Source organism: Zonotrichia leucophrys, chromosome 2 (assembly GCF_028769735.1).
Source record: "Zonotrichia leucophrys gambelii isolate GWCS_2022_RI chromosome 2, RI_Zleu_2.0, whole genome shotgun sequence".
Taxonomy (NCBI): Eukaryota; Metazoa; Chordata; class Aves; order Passeriformes; family Passerellidae; genus Zonotrichia; species Zonotrichia leucophrys.
Genome location: NC_088171.1, coordinates 49,553,795 through 49,579,118, shown reverse-complemented (window position 1 = coordinate 49,579,118; position 25,324 = coordinate 49,553,795).

Genomic DNA, 25,324 nt, shown 5'->3' with positions numbered 1-25,324 from the left:
GTGCTGGTTTTCATCTTTCATTTGGTCTTGTTTGCAATAGCTGAAATACTTATTTTAATCGATGATTCTTTTTTTAAACGTTAAGAGCAGCTGCTACTCGGTGTTGACTAGCACATCTAAACATTGCTTGTAGATCACAGGGTTTCTTTTTCAAATTCTAGTTGAAAGTGTTTTTCACTTGGCTTAATCTTTTTTGTAGGCATCTAGATACCATACTTTTGAATGATTGTTTTTTAAGAATAAAGCAGACTCTTTTCTTAATTTGCATGGCATTGTTATGTTAGACCATATAATCCAGCATCAAACATTTACTTAGACACATATCTTGCCTAGTTTCATTCAACTTGGAGGCATCAGGCAGAACCCTTGAGCAATTTGTTTCCAGTTGAGAGATATTAATGTTTTTCTGTGATAAAGTGTTGTTGCTTTCTTCAGTTTCATCTTTCTGTGGCATTAACACTGTGAAGGCAACAAGTGTTGGTAAACAAGGCGCTCAGAGAGCCAAACAGCACACCCACCCCAGTGAAAGCAGAGTGACATGAATTAGAGGCAAGAGCCATCTTTTGATCCGCTAATACATACTTGGTGTGCACACCTAGGTTGCTGTACAGTGCTGTCATTTACTTGCTGGCTGTATGACAAATAAGGTGCCCTTGTCATCTCTGACCTGTGCCTAAGGAAAATGAGCTTTTAAAGCTGTGATCCTGTGTATATGTACTGCCCAGTTTGCTGCCAGAGAATGTTGCATATATGTATGGTATCATCATCTGGTAAACAAATTGTATTTGCAGTTTGGTCAGCATCATTAGTTAATTAGACTCTGGTTGTTTAGGCACCTGGAACAAGCAGTGGGAATTTAAATTCTTCTGATAAAAGGATTTATTTATAATGAGTTTCACCCCATAATGAGTTCCAGCCAGGGGAGACTGACCATTAGCTGATGACTCACAGCATTACTATAAAGATCAGAGTCACACATTCAATTTTATACAGCTTACATACTTTCATCTAGAGCACAGATTCTAAAAACAAGTCTTTTGGCTCCAGTTTTTCAGTCATGTTAAATTTGATACAGTCCTCCTATGCCTGAAAGTAAACAGGCAGGATACAGCAGACTATTTATTTTATTTCATTTTTTTTATTGCTCTTCCCCTCTACAGTTTCAAGAGGAAAAGAAGCTGAGTTTTTAATATTGTGAGAATGTTCAGCCCTTTTCAGCTGGGAGATGTCAGAAGCAGCTGCAGACCTAAATGAAAGGAGCTCATCTCTGAAAATTTGCCATGCTGTAATAAATGCAGGGTTCTGCTGGTGAGCTGCTGATGGCTCTTTAATGTCTTTAGCAGTACTCCAGGGCACTGCTGTTCCTCCCAATCCCTTCCCCCCCTCCCTGCCCACCCAGGCTCAGGATTTCATCATGTGAAGGCAAAGATTTCACTGCAACACTCAAGGGCCACGCTGAGTTTGAAGAAAGGGTCGTGCCTGGTTTTATCATCCAGCCAGTAGCTTCCCTTCAGTCCCGATTGATGTTCTTTACTGGCATATTAGCTTTAAACATTTGGCTCCCTGAGTCACATTCATATAATGGGAGTTGTTGGTATGCAGCAACATGGGGGTTGTTATCTATTTATTTTATCTAAGTAACATATGTTATGCAAGGAAAAATGTGTTTTTCCAGCACCCTTGTGACATATTTTCATGATTAGTTACAAAGCACAGTCAAACGAAATCCAAGAACTACCTTCCAGCCTCCAGGTCCCTGTTTCTCCTTCATTAATCTGTGATCATGGGCATCTGCCAGTCTGGAGACTGGAAAAGTGTTAAGAACATGACAGATTCCCAAAAAAACCCACTTTTACAGCTGGGAAGTGAGCATGGCATATGTGTATCTTGGTAAAAGGATCTCAGAGTTCGAAGAGGACTCTGGGAAACCATTTGGTTTGAGAGATGTTGAGTCTCGTCAAGCTGTATGTGATTATGGGATACATGAGGCACAGTATTTTGGGCTGGTGGGTGTAATCCCAAGGAAAGGGGGCAGTGTGACTGATGAGCAAACCAAATACTGCCTGGAGCAGCTCTGGATAATGTGGAAGAGCTACTAGATACTTGAAATGGTCAAGAGAATCACTCTGAGGCAAATGGGCATATGCAGACAGATGATAAAACCACAGGACAGTTTGGATTATTTGGAGATTATCACAGCTGAAGGGCAAGAGTACTTTCACTGCTGGGTAGAAATAGGACTAAACTCAGCATAAAACCCAAAACCTCTCTGACAGAGAAGGAAAGAGGCCAACTGTTGGGATCCTTCTCAGCCTAAGAGGGACATTTCTAGGCATTGATAAACACATGGTTTGAAAAAGAGCTGTATGGGGTTTATGAGACTGTAGCGAATGTGGTGCTTGGAGCTCTGCAGGAGGCACTGAAGCTGGCAGGGCTGTGGCCATGAGCTGTCACCACAGCCACTAAAGCTCCATGGTCAAAGGCAGCAGTCCCCCCTGCAGCAGGAGGCTGGATGTCTGAAAAAGCCAGGGTTTCCAGAGCAGCAAAGGATATTGTAGCAAAAGCAATGAAGATTTATAGCAGTCTCTATCATTTGTCCTGACTCAAGTGGGCATGAATGAGAACATGCATGGGGTAAAGAGTCCCATGTGAAGGCATGCCAGCTACAGTAAGAAAGAAGCATCAGATGACCCAGTGGTGATAAACCCCAGTTCCCTCAGGCAAGCAAGCTCTGGCAACCTCTCACCCTGCAATTCAGTCCATGCCTGTATGTCAGACCAAGCAAAAATCACAAGAAGTGATCTCTGGAGTCTGGAGGAAAGGCCATCAGTGGTGGGACCACCATCATCCCCATGAACAGAAGGTGTTTCCACCTCAGGTGAAAAGATCTGCTGGTAAAAAGCTCATTTTGTTTTGTAAGCTTAGAATCCTAACCTGAGCTTACCCAGCACTCAGCTGGCAGGTGTAACGTTACAAAGAAAAGAAGCAGCAATCATCATTAAAATGAAACAGCAGTTTTTCCATAGCTGGCAATATTGCAGTAAAATACCACCAGGAAGCAAGTTGGTTTGAGTGACATGATAAGTATTAACATCAGGAAATAATTTTTTTTTGTCTTAAATTCCCCTCACTTTTTTTTTTCAGATGATGCTTTTACATTAGTTCAAAGCTTTTTCAGACATAAATAGTCCATTATATAATACTTTAGCCACCCCTTTTCTTTTAAAGTTGCTTATTTGGTCTTCTATTGTAGGAAACCAGTTTGTAGCTAGGATTTGCCAAGAAAATGAAATAGTCCTTTTGCTCCTTTTTCCCAGCATGCTACCCAGCTGTCCCAAAATCTCTCTGCTCTGTACTACTGAATACTTCAAGACAGAGGGAGATAAATAGAAAGAGACCAAAGTACCTTTTTATGGGGCAGTTTGCCATTTGGCATGAGCCTGTCTGAGTCAGAATTTAATTCTATTTGCTGATCATAGTTTTGGAATATATAATTTAAACTAGATGTTATCTATTGGAAAAAAAAAATAAGGGAGAGGGTAGAAGAGAGGCAAATTCATACTTTGGGTTGTCTGTATGATTTTAATATTTTTCCCCTTTTAACACAAACCGTTTAGGAAACTGAGAACATGCACATGATATTAAATGCAAGTAGAGACTTTGGAGTTCCAGTTTACCAAATATGTGCAAAGTTCACATATATAATTAATCCCTGATGTTGCAGCCAGGATGAATTCATTCCAAGATCTATAGAGAAGCCTTTAATTCCCTGGTTTGACAAAGAACAGCCACATTCTCAGCGATGTTATATTAGATATTCGAAGCATTGAGACTGTGGTTACTTTTTTGCCTAAAGTGCCCCCAGTGCCCTCATTGTTGTCAAATAATGTCAGTGGTATTGTATGCAAAAGCAGCCAACACAGTTTGTTCACCCTAAAATACCACAGCCATTAGCTAATGGTTACAAGTTTGAGGGGCATTTTTTTCAGTTTGTTTTGGGGGATGGGGGATTTTACTCCATTATCCAGTGAAGCTACAATTTGAAATTCCTCTGCTGACTGTACTGTGAGAATGAACTCTAAGGCTGCAAACTGGAAGATGAGCTATTGAAAAAAAAAAGTATTTTGGGGGGTGTCTTTCTCTGTATTATTTCTTATGGGAGTAAAGCTGCATTACTCAACCTGTATAGGAAACACTGGGAACTGCAGTGGAGTTCAGGAAGGGCAGGTGTGGAGGCTGATGCTCCCACCTCCGCACTGCCTGCGGAGCAGGCACAACTCCCTCAAATTTTGGCAGGTGAAGTGTGATCCCAGCAGCCTAGAGTTCCTTACTGGCAAAGTTTCTCTCCTCCATCAGGGGTCCCACACAGGTGTTTCACACTTGATCAGGAGAAGAATCCAACTTTCTGTGGCTAAACTGTTTCCAGGTGCAGGCAACAAACTTCATGTTTGTCTCCTCGTGCTCCGCCTTCCCCAGAGCAGCCTGCAGTAGCTGTCAAAAAGTAGTATCAGTCAAAAAAACCCTTTTCATAGCTAATTTTCCTTTAAAATTAATGATAACTGTAAAAAAAAAAAAAAAAAAAAGAACAAAAAACCCCATAGAAAATGGCCTCCAAAAAACCAGCCCTGAAAACGAACCACTGGGAATTTGGCGTGGAGTTTGTCGTGGTTGTGGACTGGGATGGGGGCAGAACATCAAGATCTGTATTGTGTGTGTGCATTTACCATGATAGCTTTTCCCTTTGAGATTGATCCCCAGGTTTGTTTAATTTCAAACTTAGCATCCAAAGAAAGTATGAGAAATGGAATAGATCAGGTATAAAGTGCCCAGCTGGCATGTCACTGGTTTAGATCTTTCATCCTTAAACTGTGAAGAACATCGTAGGTTTCATAAGACCTGAAGGATACATCTGTGTTCCTCCGGCAGTGCAATAATAAAATCAGCAAAGGCTGATGCTCCTGCGCTGCTCCATCACTCACAATAAATATTTGAAAGGCACTATGGCTCTGCAGTAAATGAGGCTGTCAAAGAAGGCCACTTCCAATAGCTCATACTAAATTATGGCATGTGAAAAGTACTGCAGATTAGCGGCTCTTCATTCATTCAGCGCCTAATGGCTGGTCTTGAGTGGCAGGCCAGGAGAGGGAAGCTGGTGCTGCTATTCAGCTATGTATTATCTATGGAAATACGAGGGAGATGTCTTGAACCCAGTTCTGCTGCCTGCCCTGAACCTTTCAAATGCCATGGAGCTTCAGCATCTCTGAAGGGGTTGGCAGCAAGTGCTTGGAGCCTACTCCTGTGGATGCTGCACGTTGTGCTACCCACCACGCTCCCTCTTTGTGGAGCATTTTCCCCTTCCCTGATGTCACTGAAGCCATTCAGGCTGAAAATGTATTTGGCTCTTTGAGAATCTGCAGCACAACCAACATCAATGTCTCCTCACTCCTGGTGATGAGGAATAACCCATCCTTGCCTGCCTCTGCCCCCTCCCCACCCTGCCACCAGCTCTCCTTGCAGCCTTGGTCAAATCAGCTCCCTCTCTCTGCTTGCAGCTAGCACCAAATGGCACTCCCAACCCTTATTTCTATTTTTGTGTGGATTAGATGGATGAAAAGCTCCATAGAAGGGAATTATTAGTCACTGTAGAGTGAATTATTAGTATTTATTGTGCCTCTGGCAAACTCTGCCTTTTTAAAGGAAGTGCCAATAATTAGTTATGGTGTTTTAATTAAAGAGAGGAATCTATAATTAACAAAGGGATGTCATAATTTATATCTGACTTTTATTATTTTTATTAATCAGCAGTACTTCACAGATGTTATATTTTGAATTGTTCTTACTGCTCTTCTGCATATTTTTTCCCTCATTTCAAGGTGCATTAATTGAGTGAAATATTTTCATCAGGCTTTAAGTCTCAGTCAAACTGACAGGGACACTCTGTTCATGCCATACTGGTGCTTGTGACAGTGTTGTACAAGTTACTCCAGACACTCTTCAGAGAATGTAAATTTAAGTTCTTGTGCTTTAGTTTCAATGCTTTGCTTCTTCTGTTGTGTAAGTCACCTGCTGAACTTAAATCATTCAGAAACTTAGTTTACTACCCAGCTTCTTTTCTCATTAGTGGTTATTTCTATTAACTGAGTGGTTAGGCATCATTGTATAGGATTTAAAATAACTTGTATCATTGCCCATAAGAAAAAAACCAATTTTCAGTTGTTCTTTTTATTTCTAAAATTTAGCTATGTGGTGAACTCAGACATTCTTCATGTCAGCAAGATGTATATCCCAAATGGCCAGTTTGACTGTGAAATATATTTTGTTCCAGTAAATGGTTGTTCTTCATGCGGTTTTTGTCTTAGTCTGGATAGCTGAAATTGGTGTTAAAACCTAGAAAAGACCCAGGGATGGTACCTGAGCAACTTTCAAAGGGCTCATATTTCTCTGTATTTTGCTTTGGAGACGTATGCATTCAGTTGTAAGTGTCTAGCTGAGAATGACCATGGACATTAATTTCCTACAAGATGTGTGTGACCATTCATCAGTTTGTGTGCTCTTTAGAGACATCAAGAGGCACAGTCTCCAGGATTGTATGCTCCTTAAATAGGTTGCAAAAGCTGGTAGAAAAAATCCTGAACAGCTTCTCACTGCTGGCATTAGCAGTTAACACCTTTCTTGTGTATGACAAGCCATGTGAAAGAGGTGTGTGGTCACCTAAACTCTCTGTGAAAAGCAGAGTGAAATGGTTCAGAGCTGTCAGTACTACAAGATTTATATTAATTCCTTGCTGCTATGTCCTGCACACACCATGCAACCTCTAAGCTGATAGCTTCCTGATTTTAATTTTCAGGCTAAGTCCCTTGACACCTCTGCAGTCCACACAGCTTTGGTGGCGGAGCTGTTCCTGCAAGATGTAGCCTGATCAAGGGATTGTAACTGCAGATTTAGTTTGAATGTTAATGGATGTGGAACTGATGTAGGAGAGGAGGGGGAGGAAGATATTTTCTTTCCAAACAGAGATGCCTGTAGCCAGGTGAAATTGGTGTGATCCCATCAGTCTCCTGCTTAAAAGGATCCTGCTGGGGCTGGCAGAAACAGAGATGTGACCCCTGCCTCGGAGCAAGGGACACGTACACGTGTGTATTCATCCACGCTTTGCAGCAGGGGCAAAAAGACTTTAGCTTTTCCCTCCTATTTATCTCTCCTCTTGTGCCTTCCCTCCCTCCTGCAACTCTAGGTCTAGATGTAATTGCTATTGTTTTTTTGCAACAATTTGTGAAACTTAAGGAAAAAAGAAGCTTAGCATATTGCAATCTTGTATCAGCCTTATTTTCCTTATTTATCCTTAAACATATCTTTTAGAATGTGTAGCCAGGATTTAGGATGCCCAAACCGTCTATAAGGTGAATCTTCTCAGATATCCTAGTCACCTTTCCTCCTAGCTACCCTCCTAACTAGTGTCTCAAAATAGGAGAGACCTTTCTGGAGGGAAGAGCTTACCTGCACTTAATTGGAGATTTAACCATAGCCTCAAACACTTTTCCAAACAGGAATCATCAAGTGAATCACAGACTTGTAAAAATCCCTGGCAGGGAAACGTTAGTTCTGAGGCTTCCAGATGGTTAACCATGCCCTTGTTTTCAACTCTACTGAAGAGTGCATGAAAAGACTCACAGCTAGAAATACTAGGGCTTACATTTTTTTATTTATTTTATTTTGGTTATATTCCCATGAACACAAGTTCATGGTCTTCTTGAAAGGAAAGTTGGAGAATGTTGGCATTTACTAAAAAGGAAATGTTTTCCTGTGCCAATGTGTGTATGAGCTAATGCAATTTTCTAGGGTAGTGGAGAGAATGTCCTGAAAGTCTCTCTTCCTTATTGCTGCTGAAGGAAAGAACGGAAAGGAAGAGGCAAGAGAGCAAAAGATGGAAGAAAAAAAAAGAGAAAGAATTAAAAAGCTAATAACAGTGAAATCTCACTGCCCAGGACATGTCTCTTTTTGTGTTTGAATGATTTTTCTTTGTAGACAGCCTTGCATGGCACTATTTTTAGAATATCTTTAATAATTGAGCTCTAGTGATTGTGCTCAGCAGTTAGGCAGGGAAAATAGCATCTCAAAGAAAGTGTGCACCAGGGTAATAATTTAAATCAAACCACATTAGACTGTGCTCCCCGTTCTTCCCTCCCCCAGAAAGGTGAAATGCTGCAGAACACTGAGCACAGGGGGAAAAGGAAAATTGGTCAAGTTTACAATATGTAATAAAACCCATCAAGAGAGTTTATGTTTTAGAGGCGGAGCACAGGAAGAGGTGATGTGGTCAGCAGTTAATGAATTGCTGTGACTGGGTGGTTTACGAGGGGAGTGCCTCAAGTTCCCCCTGTCATCAGTGAATTAGGACAGAACAGCATGCCTCTAACTTGCGAGGAGAGGATTGTCACAGAGGAAAAACGTTTGTCAAACCACTCTGAAAGAGGCACAAACCAGCAGTCCAGTGACATGCAGGAAGCTCCAGTGGCATTGTCACTGTTTGGTACGTTTGGTTTTTGCCTGGCTGTACAGCCAGGTCCATGGCAGTCCTGGCACGGAGCTGAGTGCCCACTCTTTTCCTACCAACTGCCTCATACAGGCAGGTCTGCCCACCCTGACTGCAAAGTATTGTCCCTTACACCTCTTCTTACAAGCAGCAAACTTGGGGCTCCCACAGGAAAGTGGCTGAGGTGTGGACAGTAAATCCACAATCAGTGAATCACTAACTTCTCTTGAAAATACAGAGACAGCAGCACCTATGGCAACTTGTAGATTATTACCACCCCCTCTGATTTTTTGTGAACTCTGTCCATTCTAATACTGCTATTTCAAGTACCATTTTTAAATAGTTTTGGTTTACATTCCATTGTGACAATGTTATTTTATTGTATGTCCAGGCCTGATGACATGGTCAAGTTCTCTTTAAGAATTCCAGACCTTTACCTTGCAGTTCCATGTTGGTTGCTTTGTTGTAGATAACATCTTTCAGTAATATAAAGACTGAAAACATTTTGAAACAGAAAAAGAATATAAAGTGTTAGGATTGGCACTAAGTACTGAGTGGCTTTAAAGATTCAAAAATAGAAAAAAAATTCTGTTATCGTCCCACAATGTAATATTACAACACAGTAATAACTAGAATTGATTTTTGAAGAAACCCATGGGAACTGGTAACAAATTCATAATTTAAAAAATAAAATTACAAGATTCAAGCTTCTATTCCCTAGATTTTTTTATTTTAACACAAAAAAATTTTTCCTCTTAAGAAGACTGAAACAAAGGCATTGAGAATTTCTTACCAACAAAAGAGTCTGAGTGTTGACCTGTTCTGCTCTGCTTGTCTGCAAACTGTGTGCAAACTTGAAAATACACAATAATCCACTGGGAGTGGGTGTAAGGCTGTTATAGATTATGACTATAAAGAAGCTGTATTTGCCTCTTAGAAAGTTTGATTTTCCTATCAGCACATGGAAGATTCTCCTCAGCATTTTTTATTCAAACCTTTTACAGCTACTAGAGTTTATTCTTTAATATTTCAACTCATATTCTTCTCTCATATGACCTTCTTCTTCCACTTCTATGACAGTTTGTATAAAATAATAATATTGACAGTGTGATATGAGAGATATCCTGTGATAAGCTGGTGTCAAAGTTATTGGCTTCCCTTCAAGTTTTAACTTGTCTGTCAGAATGAAAAGATGATTTTCAAAATCAATTGTAATAGCCTAAGTCATAAAGGTCCACTAAAAATATTAGAAGTATCATACAAGACATTGGCCTTCTCTCCTGTTCTGACCTAAATTGGAAAGGATTCCCTTTGAAATTCAAGAAGAGTATTAAAATTAATTGACTTCTCGCTGTTGTCTTTATTAGTTGGGGTTTTATTTCCTGAAAAAAAGCTTTTTTTTTTTTTTATTGCTTTGGTCGTAATAAGACTAATTTTAAAAGATATTTATTTGTTTTACTTGCAACTAAATTTTAAGCCCCTGAGTATTGACAAATATGAATTTTTGTATCCTCACTTATGAATTGTAAGCTAACCTTACACTTAGCTTAACCTGGGAGCTGTCAAGCAAAACAAAAAGTAGGGAACTTTATTTCCCAGGATGTTATTCTTCCATAAATGCGTAGATAAATAGATCCAAATTCTTAGAACTGAAGTGTGTATTGCCTGTCTGCAGGCAAACTAATGTTAAAATTAAAATAAGAATATCACATAAATAAGAAAGAAACCCTGGCATGCTTGTAGAAGGTACTGTGTCAAAGACTGGTACTTTGAAGTCTAAGCTGAGACTGATCACTGGAGCAACTAGTGCAGGCTTGCCTGGGCTATGACAAGGAAGAGGCACAGAAATTAGGCCAATGTGTACCTGAAGGCAGGTTATATGTTTTCCAGTTGTCTATAAGTGGTGGCTTTGGGACTGTGATGACTGACAACTTTTACCTGTGTTTACCTCAATAAAAGCAGTGTCTTGGGATCTGCCTATCTGCCCGTGTCTATAAAATTTGTAGGACCCTAAAAATCCTCATGAGAGCTCTGTCCCAGTGGCCAGGCGGAATTCCTCAGTTATGGGGGAGTAAAGAGAAGAAAGGGAATGTCACTAGGTAGCATGCAGGCAGTACCATCACTTTATCAAGCTGGTCTCACAAGTACACTGAAAGAGAAGTTTGGCCTTCAGTTTGAAAAGAAGGTATTTTAAATTTGTTAATGTCATATGTAACAGAATGTTTATAGCACTATCTAAATGCTAAACAGAGGGAAATATCATTGCCAGTCAGTGGGCTTTTATATGAATAAAAGAAGAAGTAAACTTTTATTTGGAGACTTATCAACTGATAAGAAAAAGTTAGTGATGGAATAACAGAGGGTTAGAGATATATGAATAAGCAATAAAAAATTAATCATATTGTTTTCTTTTCTGCCTCATATTTGATTTTTTGCTTACTGAGTGTTTGCTTCTATTTATTGCAGAACCTAATGTTGGAGTTATATCTAAATATGAGATAGAAAATAAAAAAAAAAAAAAACACAAAAAAACCCAAACAAACAAAAAAAAGAAAAAACCCAGAAGCATGAGTTCCTCGGAACAAAAAATTCATTGTTTATGGTTTAGAGGTTGGCTGGTATGCAAAGAATACGCGTGAGTAACATCTCTCTGCAGAAAGGTAGGAATATACATGTATCATTATACTTGCAGGCATTCAGCAGAATGGCAATTTTCAACTTCACAGACTTTCCTAAAGCTCAGCTGCATGAGCCAATTGGATCCATGAAATTGAAAATGAGCTCAGATTGGTTTGAAGGGATTAGAGCTACAAAGAGCATCCACGGAATGGTGAACTTGGCCTCTCTGAATTATCTCAATCCAACCTCAGAAATTCTAGTTGGAAACTTCATTTGATGGAATTTGCAGTGTGCTGGAGAGCATCAAGTGGACTTGTGGTCCCAGAGACGGCTTTGTGGCTTAAATGTTGTGAGCTCTCAGCTCAACCCTGACTCCTCTGAAGCTGCTTAGTATTTGAGGGTATTTAGGTGGATTATATGTCAGCTGGAAAGCCCATGAGTCCTAACTGTTCATGTAAGCTTGTAACTCTACTTCTGTTCCTCTTAACCTTCTTTTTTTCTGAATTATGAGTGATGGGAATTAGTGTTTAATTTAATAATTTTTCTTCCAATGATGGGAGAAAAAGGGGAATTTAAAATTTAATTACTCCCAACTTTTTTTTTTTTTTTTTTTTTTTTTTTTAACCAAGGAAAGAGACAGAGCTAATAGTCAAATATCTGGAAAATCCTTCATGCTTCATCTTGTTAGCATCTCCAGTGTTCTCTGTATAAATACAAAGACATCTTCCACCATAGATTCCTAAAATAATAGATCCTGCTTTTGTTACATACAAGTGTCCCAGCATTACGGAGATTAAAGTGAGGCCATATCTTCAGTAAGAACTGTGGTGGCTGAAACACCTGTATTGGTAACAGAAATAAAAGCTACCTACTGTCGGGAGGGCACCCATTTCCTTTTACTACATGTGTCATTCTCATCTCCTCATTATGTTTCAGCCATTATGAAATTATGAACTTCTTAATGTGCATTTGTTTACAGAGACAAGTGGCAGAGGGACCATTTAATTTGGTCTTCAGTGTATTTTGTAAAAAGTGAAAGTCTACCACTGCTGCTACTGAGATCTTTTCTTTGTGCAGGTAGCAAAGGATACTGTTCTAGAGAGAAAAAGAGCTTTTGCAGGTTTTTAGGATCATTGGTAGGTTTTAAAATTGTGACTGCCAGCAATTGTATCAAAGCAGAGCTCTAGTCACAGACTCATTACACCATCCATCCACTTGATAAAAGACAAGTTCATTTAAGGAAATGCTGAAAGGGAGATAGATGAAGATATTAAAGGCTCCTATTTCATGGACACTAGACTGCAGTACAGTGCAAGGGTGTCCTTGCATATAATTTTTACAAAATTATAAAATCTTGTCATCAGCAGTTTTATTTTTATAGCAAAGATTTAGTAATAAAATATTTAAAAAATCTTTTCCACAGGCAGTCAAATATCTATCTTGTGTTTCTCTCTCCTCTGAAAGCTTGAGAGAAGCTCCTGTTTTCACCGTAGCACATTCCTTCCACTGTTCTTAACCAGATTGTCCTCAGCTAACATGCTGTCATTATCCTGTATTAAGATACCCATTACAAAGTGGCCATTGCTTTCTGTGTCAATCTAGAGAGACTGAAATAACTACTATTGTGCCTTTTAGTAGTCTCATGGTGAAAAATAAACCCTTAGAAACGGAGAGTAATGGAAAGAAAATGACCATTGCATACTGATCAGGTAAACACAGCAGAAGGCATCTGAGTATTAATTATGTAGGAAATACAAAGCCTGTCCATTGTTACATTATCAAAATCACTTGAGACAAGGCAACAGGCAATTGAGAGGTGCTAAGTTGACTAAAGGGTCCATTTCCAATTATATATTAATCTAGAAACTAATTAACGAATTTATTTGTAAACACATGGAAATACCAATTATGTTCTGAAAGTGCATCAACATTAAGAGGCCAAGCACTGTCCTTCTTCTATGGCAATGTAATTAAATCTGGCTGGAGGACCAAGGGCCACTTCAAACTGTTCAAACTGTATGTCCAGTCAGTTCAAGGGAACATACACATAATCTATACATATAAATATATATTTGCTGAACATATACTAGTGGTCAATTCTGGCATTTCATGCATTCATTCCTCTATTCTAACATGCTTATTTGAATTGAGAATGTTTTATTAGACTAGTAAGTAATTTAAGGTTTTGCATTACATATGGGCAAGTATGTATTTCTAATTTATTTTCATTAGATACTCAGATGTATAAATGCACTTACAGCAAACTTACAAAGCCCTCAGGAAGCAAAAATTGCCTTGTGTTGAGGAAATTTTATGGTACCATTAAGGCTCACCCTAGATAACTGGCTAGGAAAGTTTTGTGCTATCACTGCACCATTCAAGGTAAAGTGCTAACCTGGCATTGTTATGGCCTCTGAAGTTAAATGGAGTTTCCTGATAGGTATGAGCAGCTATTTTACAATATTTATTCATTAATATGTACAGAGCTTGTATGGTTTGCTATCATTACTTCAAACAGGAACAAAAATAAGGGTTTTAAGAGCACTGTAAATATCCAGTGTTGGCATATTACAGTGCTAATATTCTGTGAGCCAAATTTTCAAAAGTATTTGATGTTCAGGCTGACATCTCAAATGAACCTAGATTGCAGTTCTGTAGTTAGTCAGACAGCAAAGCTGCAGGGGAAAAAATCTTGCTCCATTAACTATTCTGGGGAGAAAACCAGTTAATGGGACTGGAGCCAGTATGCCACCCCATCACAGTGGCCAGCACATCACCGTCCAGCCTGGGGAGGAGGGAGGAGCATGCAGTCATGGAACACAAGGGCTACTGATGTTTCATTCTGTTAAGATTAAAAGCACCTGTTTGCAACCCTCAAGGCTGAAGAACAATGCTAAATTATTAAGTTTCAAACATCATATTAAGTATTCAGGTGCAATTGCTTTCTAATTTAGCGAATTCTGGAAGGTTGCAGAATATGAGGCTTTGGATTTCACTGCCTTTTTGAAAAAAATGTATCTTTAGACAGTGCTTGAGATAGATCAAGAATATGGCAGGATGGAAGCAAGGCTAGTAGAAAGACGTCTACATCCCTGCACAAGATTGTTGTTTATACACAAACTCATGGACTATAATGGGTGAATGTGTTTATATTTGCATCACCTTCTTCTGACAGCAAACAGAAAAAGAGAGCAGAAATCAAACTTTTAATATCCGCAGTACCTTCTCTAGTACAGGTTCCAAAGCACTGGCTTAAAAGGGTGACAGCATTTCTTCAGAGCCTACATTTCCTGCACCACGAGGAAGACAATCCCTAAAGCAGATGCATGGCCACTGGCAGACAGACAGATACTGTTGTAGGTGGAGCAGGTAGCACAGCCAGACAACACCCTGTAAAGAACAGCAACCATAAATAAAACCCACTCTCATTTCAGTTATTTATCGTTCTGCCTAATTGTCTGTCATTCTCTCTATATAGAGACTTTCCAAAGTCTATGCTTTGGGCAAAATTTCATTGAAATTTCATTCGATGCCATCCAGCTGTTTCTAAGAACAAACCTAGGCAATAGTATTGTCTGGCTTTTCTTTACCAAAACCAAGCAAGTAGAAGAACCATTCTTACAGACTTTCCTTTAAAGACTCATTTCCCTGAAGACCTCAATCAGATCTTTGGAAATAGCCATTGTTTCAGAGATGTGTGTTTTTATTCTTCCCGTGAGCCTCCACCAAAATAACACATTTTGTAACTACTGCTCAGACATGTGCAGAAGAGATTTCCTTTAATTTTAGTAGGGTTTTTTTAAAATAATTTTTTTCATGTTTTCACAATATTTTTAAAATTCTCTAAAAAATTTAATTGTCTGAAGCTGCAGCTGTACAGTGAGTTCAAGCAGCCAGTCCTGCCAGTGTTGTGGATCTGTTTAGGAAATACCAATGGACTATTGATTTTTCTGCCCCTTACAGTCTGGTTGTTTGTGTTTTGTTTTTTGTTTTTTTGGGGGGGTTTTGTTTGTTTGGGTTTTTTGTTTGTTTGTTTGTTTTTGTTTGGTTTTTGTTGTTTTTTTTTTTTTATTTCATAATATGCTGCACAGAGGTTTTGGCTCACAATGTTAATATCTGACACGATCTGACATACACAGGTCATACGTGCCCCATTTCTCATGAGGACCTTTTACAGGTCACAGCTTTCTCAAGAACATGATATGTGTGTTTTATCAGCTCCTTATCATGTGGTGCTGCCTATAACAAATTTAATTATCTGCAGAGATTTGCAGTTGGTCTTAATTTGGTTGAAATGGTTGATCAGTCAAGTCACTGACAAGCAAACAGCTGTGTTTACTTCCGCTGGTACTTTGTTTGACCAATTTACTTTGATCCCTCTATTAAAGAAAAAACCATTTATTCTGATTTTTGCTCAGCAGAAAATGAGTCTGATATATACAGGCCTCTGCCCTAACTGACTGGAGTTCTGTTTCTGGAGGCAATGATGAGGAAGGTGGGTTTCAGTCCCACCCTGGTAAAGGTGTGAGGGGAGCCAAATGGGATTCTCTGAATCACTAGCAGTGACAAAAAGGGAGACAATAAGGGAACAGTCTGGATGATGAGAAATCAGACTTCAGGCAAACCTGAAAAGGAGATATAGAGAAAACAGGACATGGCCATAAATAACTATATTAATGATATTAGTGTGTGTACCTTAAGGGTTGTCAGGATAAGCTTGCTACACTTGGGTTTTGATGAACGTTAGGATACTAAGGAAGAGCAATGGATCTGTGATAAGTCTCAGGTTTGGAGGCTGTGATTAGCTGTGCAGGGAGAACAAACATGGAACAAGGACTCCAACTGGATGAGAAGGAAGTCAAGATCACACTCAGGAGCTTTCAACAAAACATGACACTTGAATTCATGCACATGCACTATTTCCAAAACCTGAAGAGGCTCTTCAAGGACCTTGGATACAAGCTTTGCTTTTTTGAAACTTCTGTAAAGTTTCTCCCATCCCAGCCAAGTATGTTTAATCCCTTTTAGCATTGTTGCACCTTCATAGTAGTAACCTATGAGACCTCCACTAGGAAGTGACAGAATTAGTTTTGCCTGTGTCACTTTAATTAGCCTCTCCCTGCTCTGCACATAAATAATTTACTCTTTGCAAAGCAGACTTTAACTGCATGATGAAATTTTTCCCTCTGGACTCATGCTTTGTTCATTGCAAAGGACAGTTCTGATACAGCAACAAATACAAACTGTGCAGTTAAGGATGCTGTATATCTACCAATGTCCTGCCTCACCAGTTGGGAAATTAGGCATTGTACAGAGGAACTGAAAATAGAGGTTGAAAATTATCATAGTGAAATGTTTTCCTGAAGGCTTTTTTTCCTTACTCCTGCCATGTTGTTTTGATGCAATATTAAAACCAGGGAAAGGCACTGGAGCTTTTACAAGTCCCACCTGAACAGCTCCAGAAAATGTTTCACTAAATGTCCCCTTAGCAGAGATTCAGTCACTGACCATGTGAAAGTTACAGTACTGTGACACTAGTTGCTTCTGTAATGGATTCAGAGAGCCTTTTCTACATTGTACTGAACAGGAACCACAACACTCATGTGGTCACTTACTCCCTCTCTGCTGAAGGTGCAGTGACTTCCATGTCAGCTGCAGTAACTGGGAAGGGAGAGGCAGGAAGACTGTCAAATTCAACTGCAGCAGCACCTGAAACCATTCTTTCAACTGGGAGTGAAAGGTTCATTTCAACAGAAATTTGACGGTCTCATCTCTGTGAGCATTTGAAGGACTCGGCATCAAATGAAATCTGTGAGAGATGTACTTTGGACATAAATGATGCCATTGAATAACAGGTACATTTCAACTCTCCAAGCAAGTAGAATGTCTCTTTAACCTATGCTTTTTTTTTTCTTTTCAAATCTGGGCCTCAATTCTTGTAATTTAAAATGGAGTTAGTATTGATTTTTAACCCCACAGATGTTTGAAAATAAAATGTAGCATTTCAACAGCTGCTTGAATGCTTTAGTGATATGTGCCAAAATGTCTGTAAGTAAATTGTTTAGAGCAAGGTGTAAAGTGTGAAGCCAAACCCTTAGCACTGATGAGAAATGGAACACTGAGCAGCTTCTCATGGCATGGGTACCTTCCATCCCTGGTGCTGTATGTTTTGAGGAATCTGAAAAGCAGACCATGTGCTTAAAAATTCCTATGCTAATGCATCCTCATCAAGGGAGTAGATTGCAGCTGCACCGGCCAAGAAAGTAAGAGCTTAGGAGTAGCCTTGAGAGTGAAGGGAGCACTAGGGTGGAGTGGAGCATGCTATACACACCACACTGAAGTTTAATGCATGGCTTTCATCATGCAGAATTTTCTGTAATTGCAGAAGGGTTTTCCATAAGAACAAGTTTACTTTCTTCTAAGAATGACCACAATTTGTCTTGTTTATTGGTGTTTTGTTAATTGTGACTCTTAATGGAGAGTTTTTAATGTGTCTCTTCTCAGCATCACTCATTTTTTTCTAAATGAAATTTACTGTTATATTTGGAAGAGAAATATTACAAATTTACCTTTCTTCTAAACACAAAGATTAGGATCTGTTCCATCTCTGCTGGAGGCAGTTTTGTAATAAAGTGTTTTAATTACAAGTAGTCTTGCTGTCCATGATAAAAGTGCATAATCATGCTGCACTGTGAGCAGTGACTGATACCTCTGCCTCTTTCTTTCCCTTACTTTGTCTTTCCCTGAACCACACTTTTGGCAAAAACACCATATATACTTTCATCTACTTACCTGGATATGCTGATCAGCTGGTACTCGAGTTTGTTAATTTGATTGTGGAGTTCAGTTTAGGGGGCAACACAAAGATCATGTGGCATGTTGGGGAGAGAAAAATTCATGGTGTAAACTAAAAGGCATAAAATGGAGCAGATGTGCAAAGTGGAGGCTCTCCCTTATCTCCTATGTAAAGTCAGAACTAAGGAGACAGTCTTGGAGGGTCTGCTGCTGGCTGGAGAGTAGCCAGAAAAATAGATTAATAAATTTCTGAAGTGCTTAAGCTGAAGTAGAGCTAATTTTCTTCACAGTGGCTGGTGTGGGGCTGTGTTTTGGATTTGTGCTGAACACAGGGTTGATAATATAGAGAGGTTTTGTTATTGCTGAGCTGAGCTCACACAGAATCAAGACCTTTTCTGCTTTTCCTACTGCCATGCTGGCCAGGGAGACTGGGAGGGGATGGAACCAGGACTGGTGACCCAAACTGACCAAAGGGACATTGCAGACCATGTGACATCATGCTCAGTATATAAACTGGAGGGGAAAAGGAGGAGGAGGAGGGGGATGTTTGGAGTGATGGTGTTTGTCTTTTCAAGTCACTGCTATGTGTGGTGGGACCCTGGTCTGCTGGAGATGGCCTGCCCATGGGAAGCACTGAATTAATCCCTTATTTTGCTTTGCTTGTGTGTGCAGTTTTTTTCTTTCACTATAATTTTTTTTTATTTCAATCCATGAGTTTTCTAACTTTTACTCCTCTGATCCTCTCCCTGACCCTGTGGTTGGGAAAGGGGAGTGAGTGACTGGCTGTGTGGGGCTGCATTGCTGGCTGTGGTGAAACCATGACAGCTTGTCTCCCAGTATAAGCTCAAAATCTTGTTTAGCCCCTTTGAACTCTGAAGGGCCCTCTGCTTTTATTAAACAACAGAAAGCATATTGGTACTGAGAATGCTGAGTTCATACAACCAGATGTGTCTAGATTACTCTAGTTATTGAGTAATCTAAGAGGTTTTTTTCCCCACCAAACAGTAAATCCAAACACAATATAAATCAGCAGACAAAGTTATTTTGCATTTTTACATAAAGGTTCTGAATCCTCTCTAATTTTTTTTTGTGGAAATTTGTCCGAACTTAATAAAAAGGCTACTAGCATTCCAAGTTTGTTCGTCATCTGGGGAGACAAGAAAAGCAGAGGTTGATGTGTCAGCCTGTCCCCTTTAGTGAAAGAGCCTTGAGGGGTATTATCCTGCAAGTGAGATATAAGTTTGATTTAATTCCCAGCCAGGACCACAGGAGTATTTTCTGCCACTGGGTCTAGTGATAACAGGGAAAAACAAACCAGTCAACAAGAAACAGCAGGAATTATATGGGTGTCACTGGTAAGCCAAAGCTGCCTCTAGGTGGTTGGCCCCCGGCAACAACTGTCTTTTCTCATGATACAGAAAGCTATCTTTGGTCATATGAAGGATGTTTGAGGAGCCAAGCCAGAGAAAGGCAGAGCCAGGGTTTTGCAATGAATTTTTCTGGCAACTGAAAACACTTAAGGGAAAAAATGGTTTCACAAGGCATATATATAAAAAAAGTACTTGTTAAAATTAAGTTGTTTTATTTTCAATTACCTCCTCTGAGAAACTATTTTTTTGCATAAGATCTGGTAGTATAGAAGGTTCAGCTATCTTACACTCTCTCTGGTGGTCTTCTATTGCACATTTTCATTAATATGGTTGCATTTTAATTATGTTTAAAAGTTGATTGCAATCACAATGTGGTTATAGACAATCCTGAGTTGGAAAGGACCCACAAGGATCACTGAGTCCAACTCCCTTCTCCTCGAAGGACTACCTAAAACTAAACCATATCACAAAGAGCAACATCCAGATGCTCCTTGAACTCGATAGTACTCATTTATCTTGGAACTAAGGGAGAATACATGCAAAAGTTTGAAACTGACCAGTTTATAAGATACACTTCTTGTTTTTTTTCTAGTGTATTTTTGTATCCTAATGACACTAATACGAGTAAAGTAAAAACAGGAAAACAACCAACCAGTTACTTTTCCATTCTAGTTAGATCTCTGAGTAATTTAGACAAGTCCTACTTTCAGTGGACCTGAATTGTTTACCATCATAACAATCCAGCATCTATCATCAGGGGGTCACTTTCACAACCAAGCCTGGTTTGAAATCTGGTCTTTCAGCACCTCTATGAGAGACTCTTTGTGTGATTGGAAGGAGTGCTTTTAACAGCAGGAATCTCATACTGCAAAGGATGTAATAGGATTTGGATTTTGTCTTAAATATCTTTAAAAACTGGCCTTTAGCAATGAGTCCTTATCACAACCTCAGGATAGCTTAGGATCTCTCATTTCTCTGACTTCACAGCCATAGAGGATGCTATCAATAGCAAACCACAAAATTTGGCTCCTTCCCACTCCTTTTGAGTTGTCCCACCCTTCTCTGCCAGCCCCAGATTAGGTCTCTGTATGGTATTACTTGGGAACTCCACTGGAAAATCCTTCCTGTATGGAAGACAGCTTTTGCTTCCCAAAGTAGCAGTGTGTCAAGACATGTTTTCTGAAAAATCCTTTCCTTAGGATTTTTTCTCCTGAGAAGCTGAGAGGCCTCAGGAACAAAGTGTAAACAATGATTATCTGCTGCTGTGGAATGCAACAGTTGGATCTGTGATTGGTCTCATGCGGTTGTTTCTAATTAATGGCCAATGACAGTCAGCTGGCTCGGACTGTCTCAGTCAGTCACAAGCTTTTGTTATTCTTTTTCTGTTCCTAGATAGCCTTCTGATTAAATCCTGTCTTCTATTCTTTTAGTATAGTTTTAATATAATGTATATCATAAAATAATAAATCAAGCCTTCTGAAACATGAAGTCAGATCCTCATCTCTTCCCTCATCCTAAGACCCCTGTGAACACCATCACAGCAGTGTGAGACAGAGCGAGCAATTATGATCTGTTAGTTTTTCTAGGCCTTGCTTGTCAGCTACTGGTTGCATTTAGGCAGTCAAGGGCATTCTACAAGGCACTGAGCCACTTTAAAGCAACAATTTATGTGAAATCGCCTTTCACTGTTTCTTTTTTCACAATTCAGATAATTTGTAACTTTCTTGGACATTCTCTGACACTTGGCAGTGCAATTCATGTCTAGCAAGTTTTTCCCTCTTTTGTGCTGGAACAGCATTCAGGGAGGCCGTTCTGTTCCAGAGCATCTTTAATGCTTTCTGTCCACTGGTTTCAATACTCCTTTCCCATGGGGCTTACTTTTCTTGGAAAGACTGGTGAGCCACATCAAGCAACCTTTAGATCACCACTGGAGGCACATTTTTTGCTGTTCCTGTCTTTTTCATTGGGGTTTTGAAACCAGCCGTACATAATTCATGTAGCAAGTGGAATTTCTCATTGTCATTGTGCTACAATATGGCACGTAATACTGATCAGTAAATTTTGAAAAAAAAATTACACTGGAAATTGAGAGGTCATGACAAGAAGTAAATATATATGGATATACTTGGTTGGTAAGCTGGAAATTAAGTGCTGCAGTTGTATGCTCCTACTGCTATTCACAGTGTTCTCTCTGCTTCATTTTTCTTGTGTATAATGCTTTGAGAGCCACCTCCATCAATTAGGAGTTTAACTGGAACTGGAAAGGTCATGTAATGGAGCTGCAAGCTTAAGTTAGTCACAAATGAAAAGACAGGCTTACAAGTAAGTACAAGAAGGAAAGAAAAAGAGCATATCAGCTTAAGATGCTTTTCAGTTGCTCAGGGAGGCAAACCAGTTTTGCAGTATTAATTAACATTTTAGGGCATGCTATATCTAAAGCAAGAGACTGTGTGTATATGTGTGTGGGAGGTGTCATTTCAGCACAAAAAGATAGAAATAAATAAAAAGCGATCATTTTTTGAGGACTAATATTTTACTTAAGTGGTACAATAGAAAGGTGAAAAACATGTTTTTACGATCAAATTATGAATTTGGGTGTTTTGGCAAAAGCCTAGCACTAAAAACGTTGAGGAAAATTATGAGGTGTACGTGCATCTTGCTCTCTCCTTCTGTTGTTAATCGCCTCTCTGTGTCTCTGGCAATCAAGCTGTCCCTCCTCCACTTCAAATGCATGGAGGATGCCAAGAAAAGTTGCCTGGCCCTTTCCCCCTAACTCAACAGACACACAGTGGGGCTCCTCCTTCAGCACAGGGACTCCAGGATTCTCAGTGAAGCCTCCCTCAGACAGATCTTTATAGCTTTGTTCCCTGCTGGTGTCTTTCACACGTTGCTCCACCGTGTCCCATCTGCACAGCCAGGGATGGGAACCTCAGCCCCTCCGAGCTGTGATCCCTCTTTCCAGCGCCTCCCCCCAACATGTGGCACCTACAGAACAGCTGGGCTCATACAGCTGCTCCCTTCTCACTGCTGTCTTGCTTCATACGTCTCTTCTAGATGCAACATCTATTTTCTGAAAAGGTTGTGGACAGATGAGCAGTTATATCTGTGATGGCAATATACCATGGAATCTTTAAAATACCTGATTACCCTTCAACATAAAGTTACCATCTCACCACATTTATTTGTATGCATCCCTTTCTGTGTATCTGTGTGGTTTTGACCCCTAAGTTTGCTTTTCATTATGCCAGGATAGTGATTTCCAACATTAAAAAATATTTTTAGGTGTTCCTAATTGAGGATGTTGATATTTTAGCATCTGGCCAGTGTAGTAAGCCCATTTAGGCAAATAAAAGGAGTTTGGCACAAACTGAAAAAAAGCTGTGACTAAGAAAACATCACTAACAATGAGCAATTGAAAAAAAATGGATAGTAAAGGTTTGCAAAGAAATTTGACCAGCTGGGAAAAAAGAAAAGAAGGTAGCCAACTTTCCAGGGAGACTTAGGTAAATAATAAAACTAAATGGTGGACATAATAAGTACTGAATAAATGCCTGAAGAGAAATCCTGATATCAGCAGGATTACAAATTTTAATGTCTTATCTGTAAGGTAATGGAAATTATTAGGACAGGTGTCCAATTTTATATTCTATTTTAAATTGAGCCTTTATTTGATATAATTTTTAAGCCAGAAGTAGAAGTTGAAGAACACAGTAGCATTTTTTTGTAGAAGTCTATTCTTGTGTGTCTCTGTGGCCAACTGTGTATTGATGTCTACAGTTTTGTTGTTAAAGAAATCATCAATCAGTCATTATGATACAATGCTGGATGCACTTCAGCCTTACATACTGACTACTACAGGCCAAAATATTGATAGATTTATTTTCTAAGGTTATGTGTTATACAAGTTAACTGACAGTTCAATAACTCAGCAGCATCCTTGAATAGAGTTTCTTTATATGGTTTTGCTCTCACAAAGCAAAATAGAAGAGGGGAAAAACCCAGCTGAGATGCACAGTTTCAGAGAGCCTTTCTGCATTTTTCGGGAAACAACCCAGAAACATGTGTTATAAGTTTAAAATATAGAATATCTCATCAACTTATCAACTCCTGGCTCTGCCATTTTTTGGGGCAGATTTGGGTATGAATATATTTTCCAGCTTTTCACAATTGTTAAAAAAAATAGTTGGAACTTAACTGAAAATATAGGCATATGGCTATCTATCATAGTTGTGTTGGACATAGGAAAACATCAAAGTATCAAGTCAGATTGCATACTTTTAATTCTGAAATCTGAACACATTTTAATTCTGGAAAGTACAGGAAATGTTTTTTGACATAAGATTGTTTAAAGACAAAGAAGCTAATTTAGAAGATATGAAAACCTGTTGTCATTATCTTTAATGTTTCTGATGAGTTGGACTTCTTACAAATCATGAAAACTAAAGCTCTTGTAAACTTTCACAAATGGCAAATTTTTTCTTTAGAAGATAGATAATAAAAGAGGAGGCTTTCAAAAGGCAGGCCCAGAAATAATTCCCATCAGCATGACTCATGCTCCTAAATCTCATTCTGTGTCTGATACATCAACATGTGCTACCCTACATAAGCCTGTGGATTACTTTCCATTGAAAAAGGAAATAAGATGTTCCAGGCGGGAGATAGAAGACCAGATTTTGCAACACGTATGACAAGATCTCGGGCTGACAGTGTTAGCAGAGATTTACAGAGGGTTTAGGAGGGCTGCTGCCTGCCTGTTAGCACCACTCAGTACTGCATGTTTTGTGTCTCAGAGACATTGCACAGCCCTGTGTTGGAGGCACCAGCCATGAACAGGAGTCGCGGTTCTGCGCTCACTGTGCTCAGGGATCCACAGAGCCAGGGCTTCTTTCTGGATGGAAAAGATAACATCACTCCTGTATTATGTGCTGGGCTGTGCTGTGCTGCCAGAGGTCTGCATGGAATTATAGGATTAAGCAAGAAAAGAAGGGGGAGATTTAACTCATGTTCGTGTCTGTGTTTGCAGGTATGTATGCACACCTAAACATATTTATAAGCCTATCAAAGTGCTCCTGTGCCAAAAAAGCATGAAAATCAGAAAGTAAACCAAGAGGCATTCCTTTATCACAATATGATGAGGTTATTTGAAATGCTCTCATTCTGGTGCTCTGAGCATCCTTTTAGGAGGTGCCAACCTTTAGACGTATCTACAAGAGCTCCACTGAGTATTAAGAACTGCCTCAGGTGAAGAATATGTTACAGCAAATCATAAAATTGATCATATAAATGAGTAGAGATCCATGCCAAGTTTTTCTCCTACACTGTTTCTCATGTTCCTCCAGCCTTAAATCAAGGTTACCTAACACATACGACTGCACATGCAAGATTTCAGTGTCATTTAGCAACAATTAGTTTTTACAAAACAATTGAAAGCTAGCAGAGCTTTCTCACTAACACTCTCCAGAGACAATCAACTGCTTCACTAGAGCTCAGTCTTTGCCATGAGTTCATTTTCCTTCCATCTTTTGCTTTACAGAATGAAACAAAAAATTGAAAAATAACTGTAAAAACTGTAATGTGAAAAAGTTATAAAGTGAAGAACAGAGCATACAGCCAGATTATGGGGAAGGGTATTGACTTCAGGTTAAGAATGTCACTGACTTCTGGATATTCAAAACAAACTGTTTCAAGAAAAGGCCATTTTGGCTTTTTCACTTAAAATTGTGTTTTGTGTTTTTTTCAAATCTTACTGCATTATCGACTTTCCTATGTTTGATATACATGGTTATACAGACAAAGAAAACATTTGTTCCAAATGTTTGAGTTGAAATTACATTATATATGCCTCATAACAGTAGAAGGCCTGCAAAAGGAGTTGAGCTGTTCTTGGAAAATAAAATTTCATCTTGATTATCTGCTAGGCTTTACCACAGAAGAGGGAGGGAGAGGAAATCAGAGGACTTTGCTAGATTCAGGCTATGATCCTCCACAAGTGAGCTACGTGCCAATG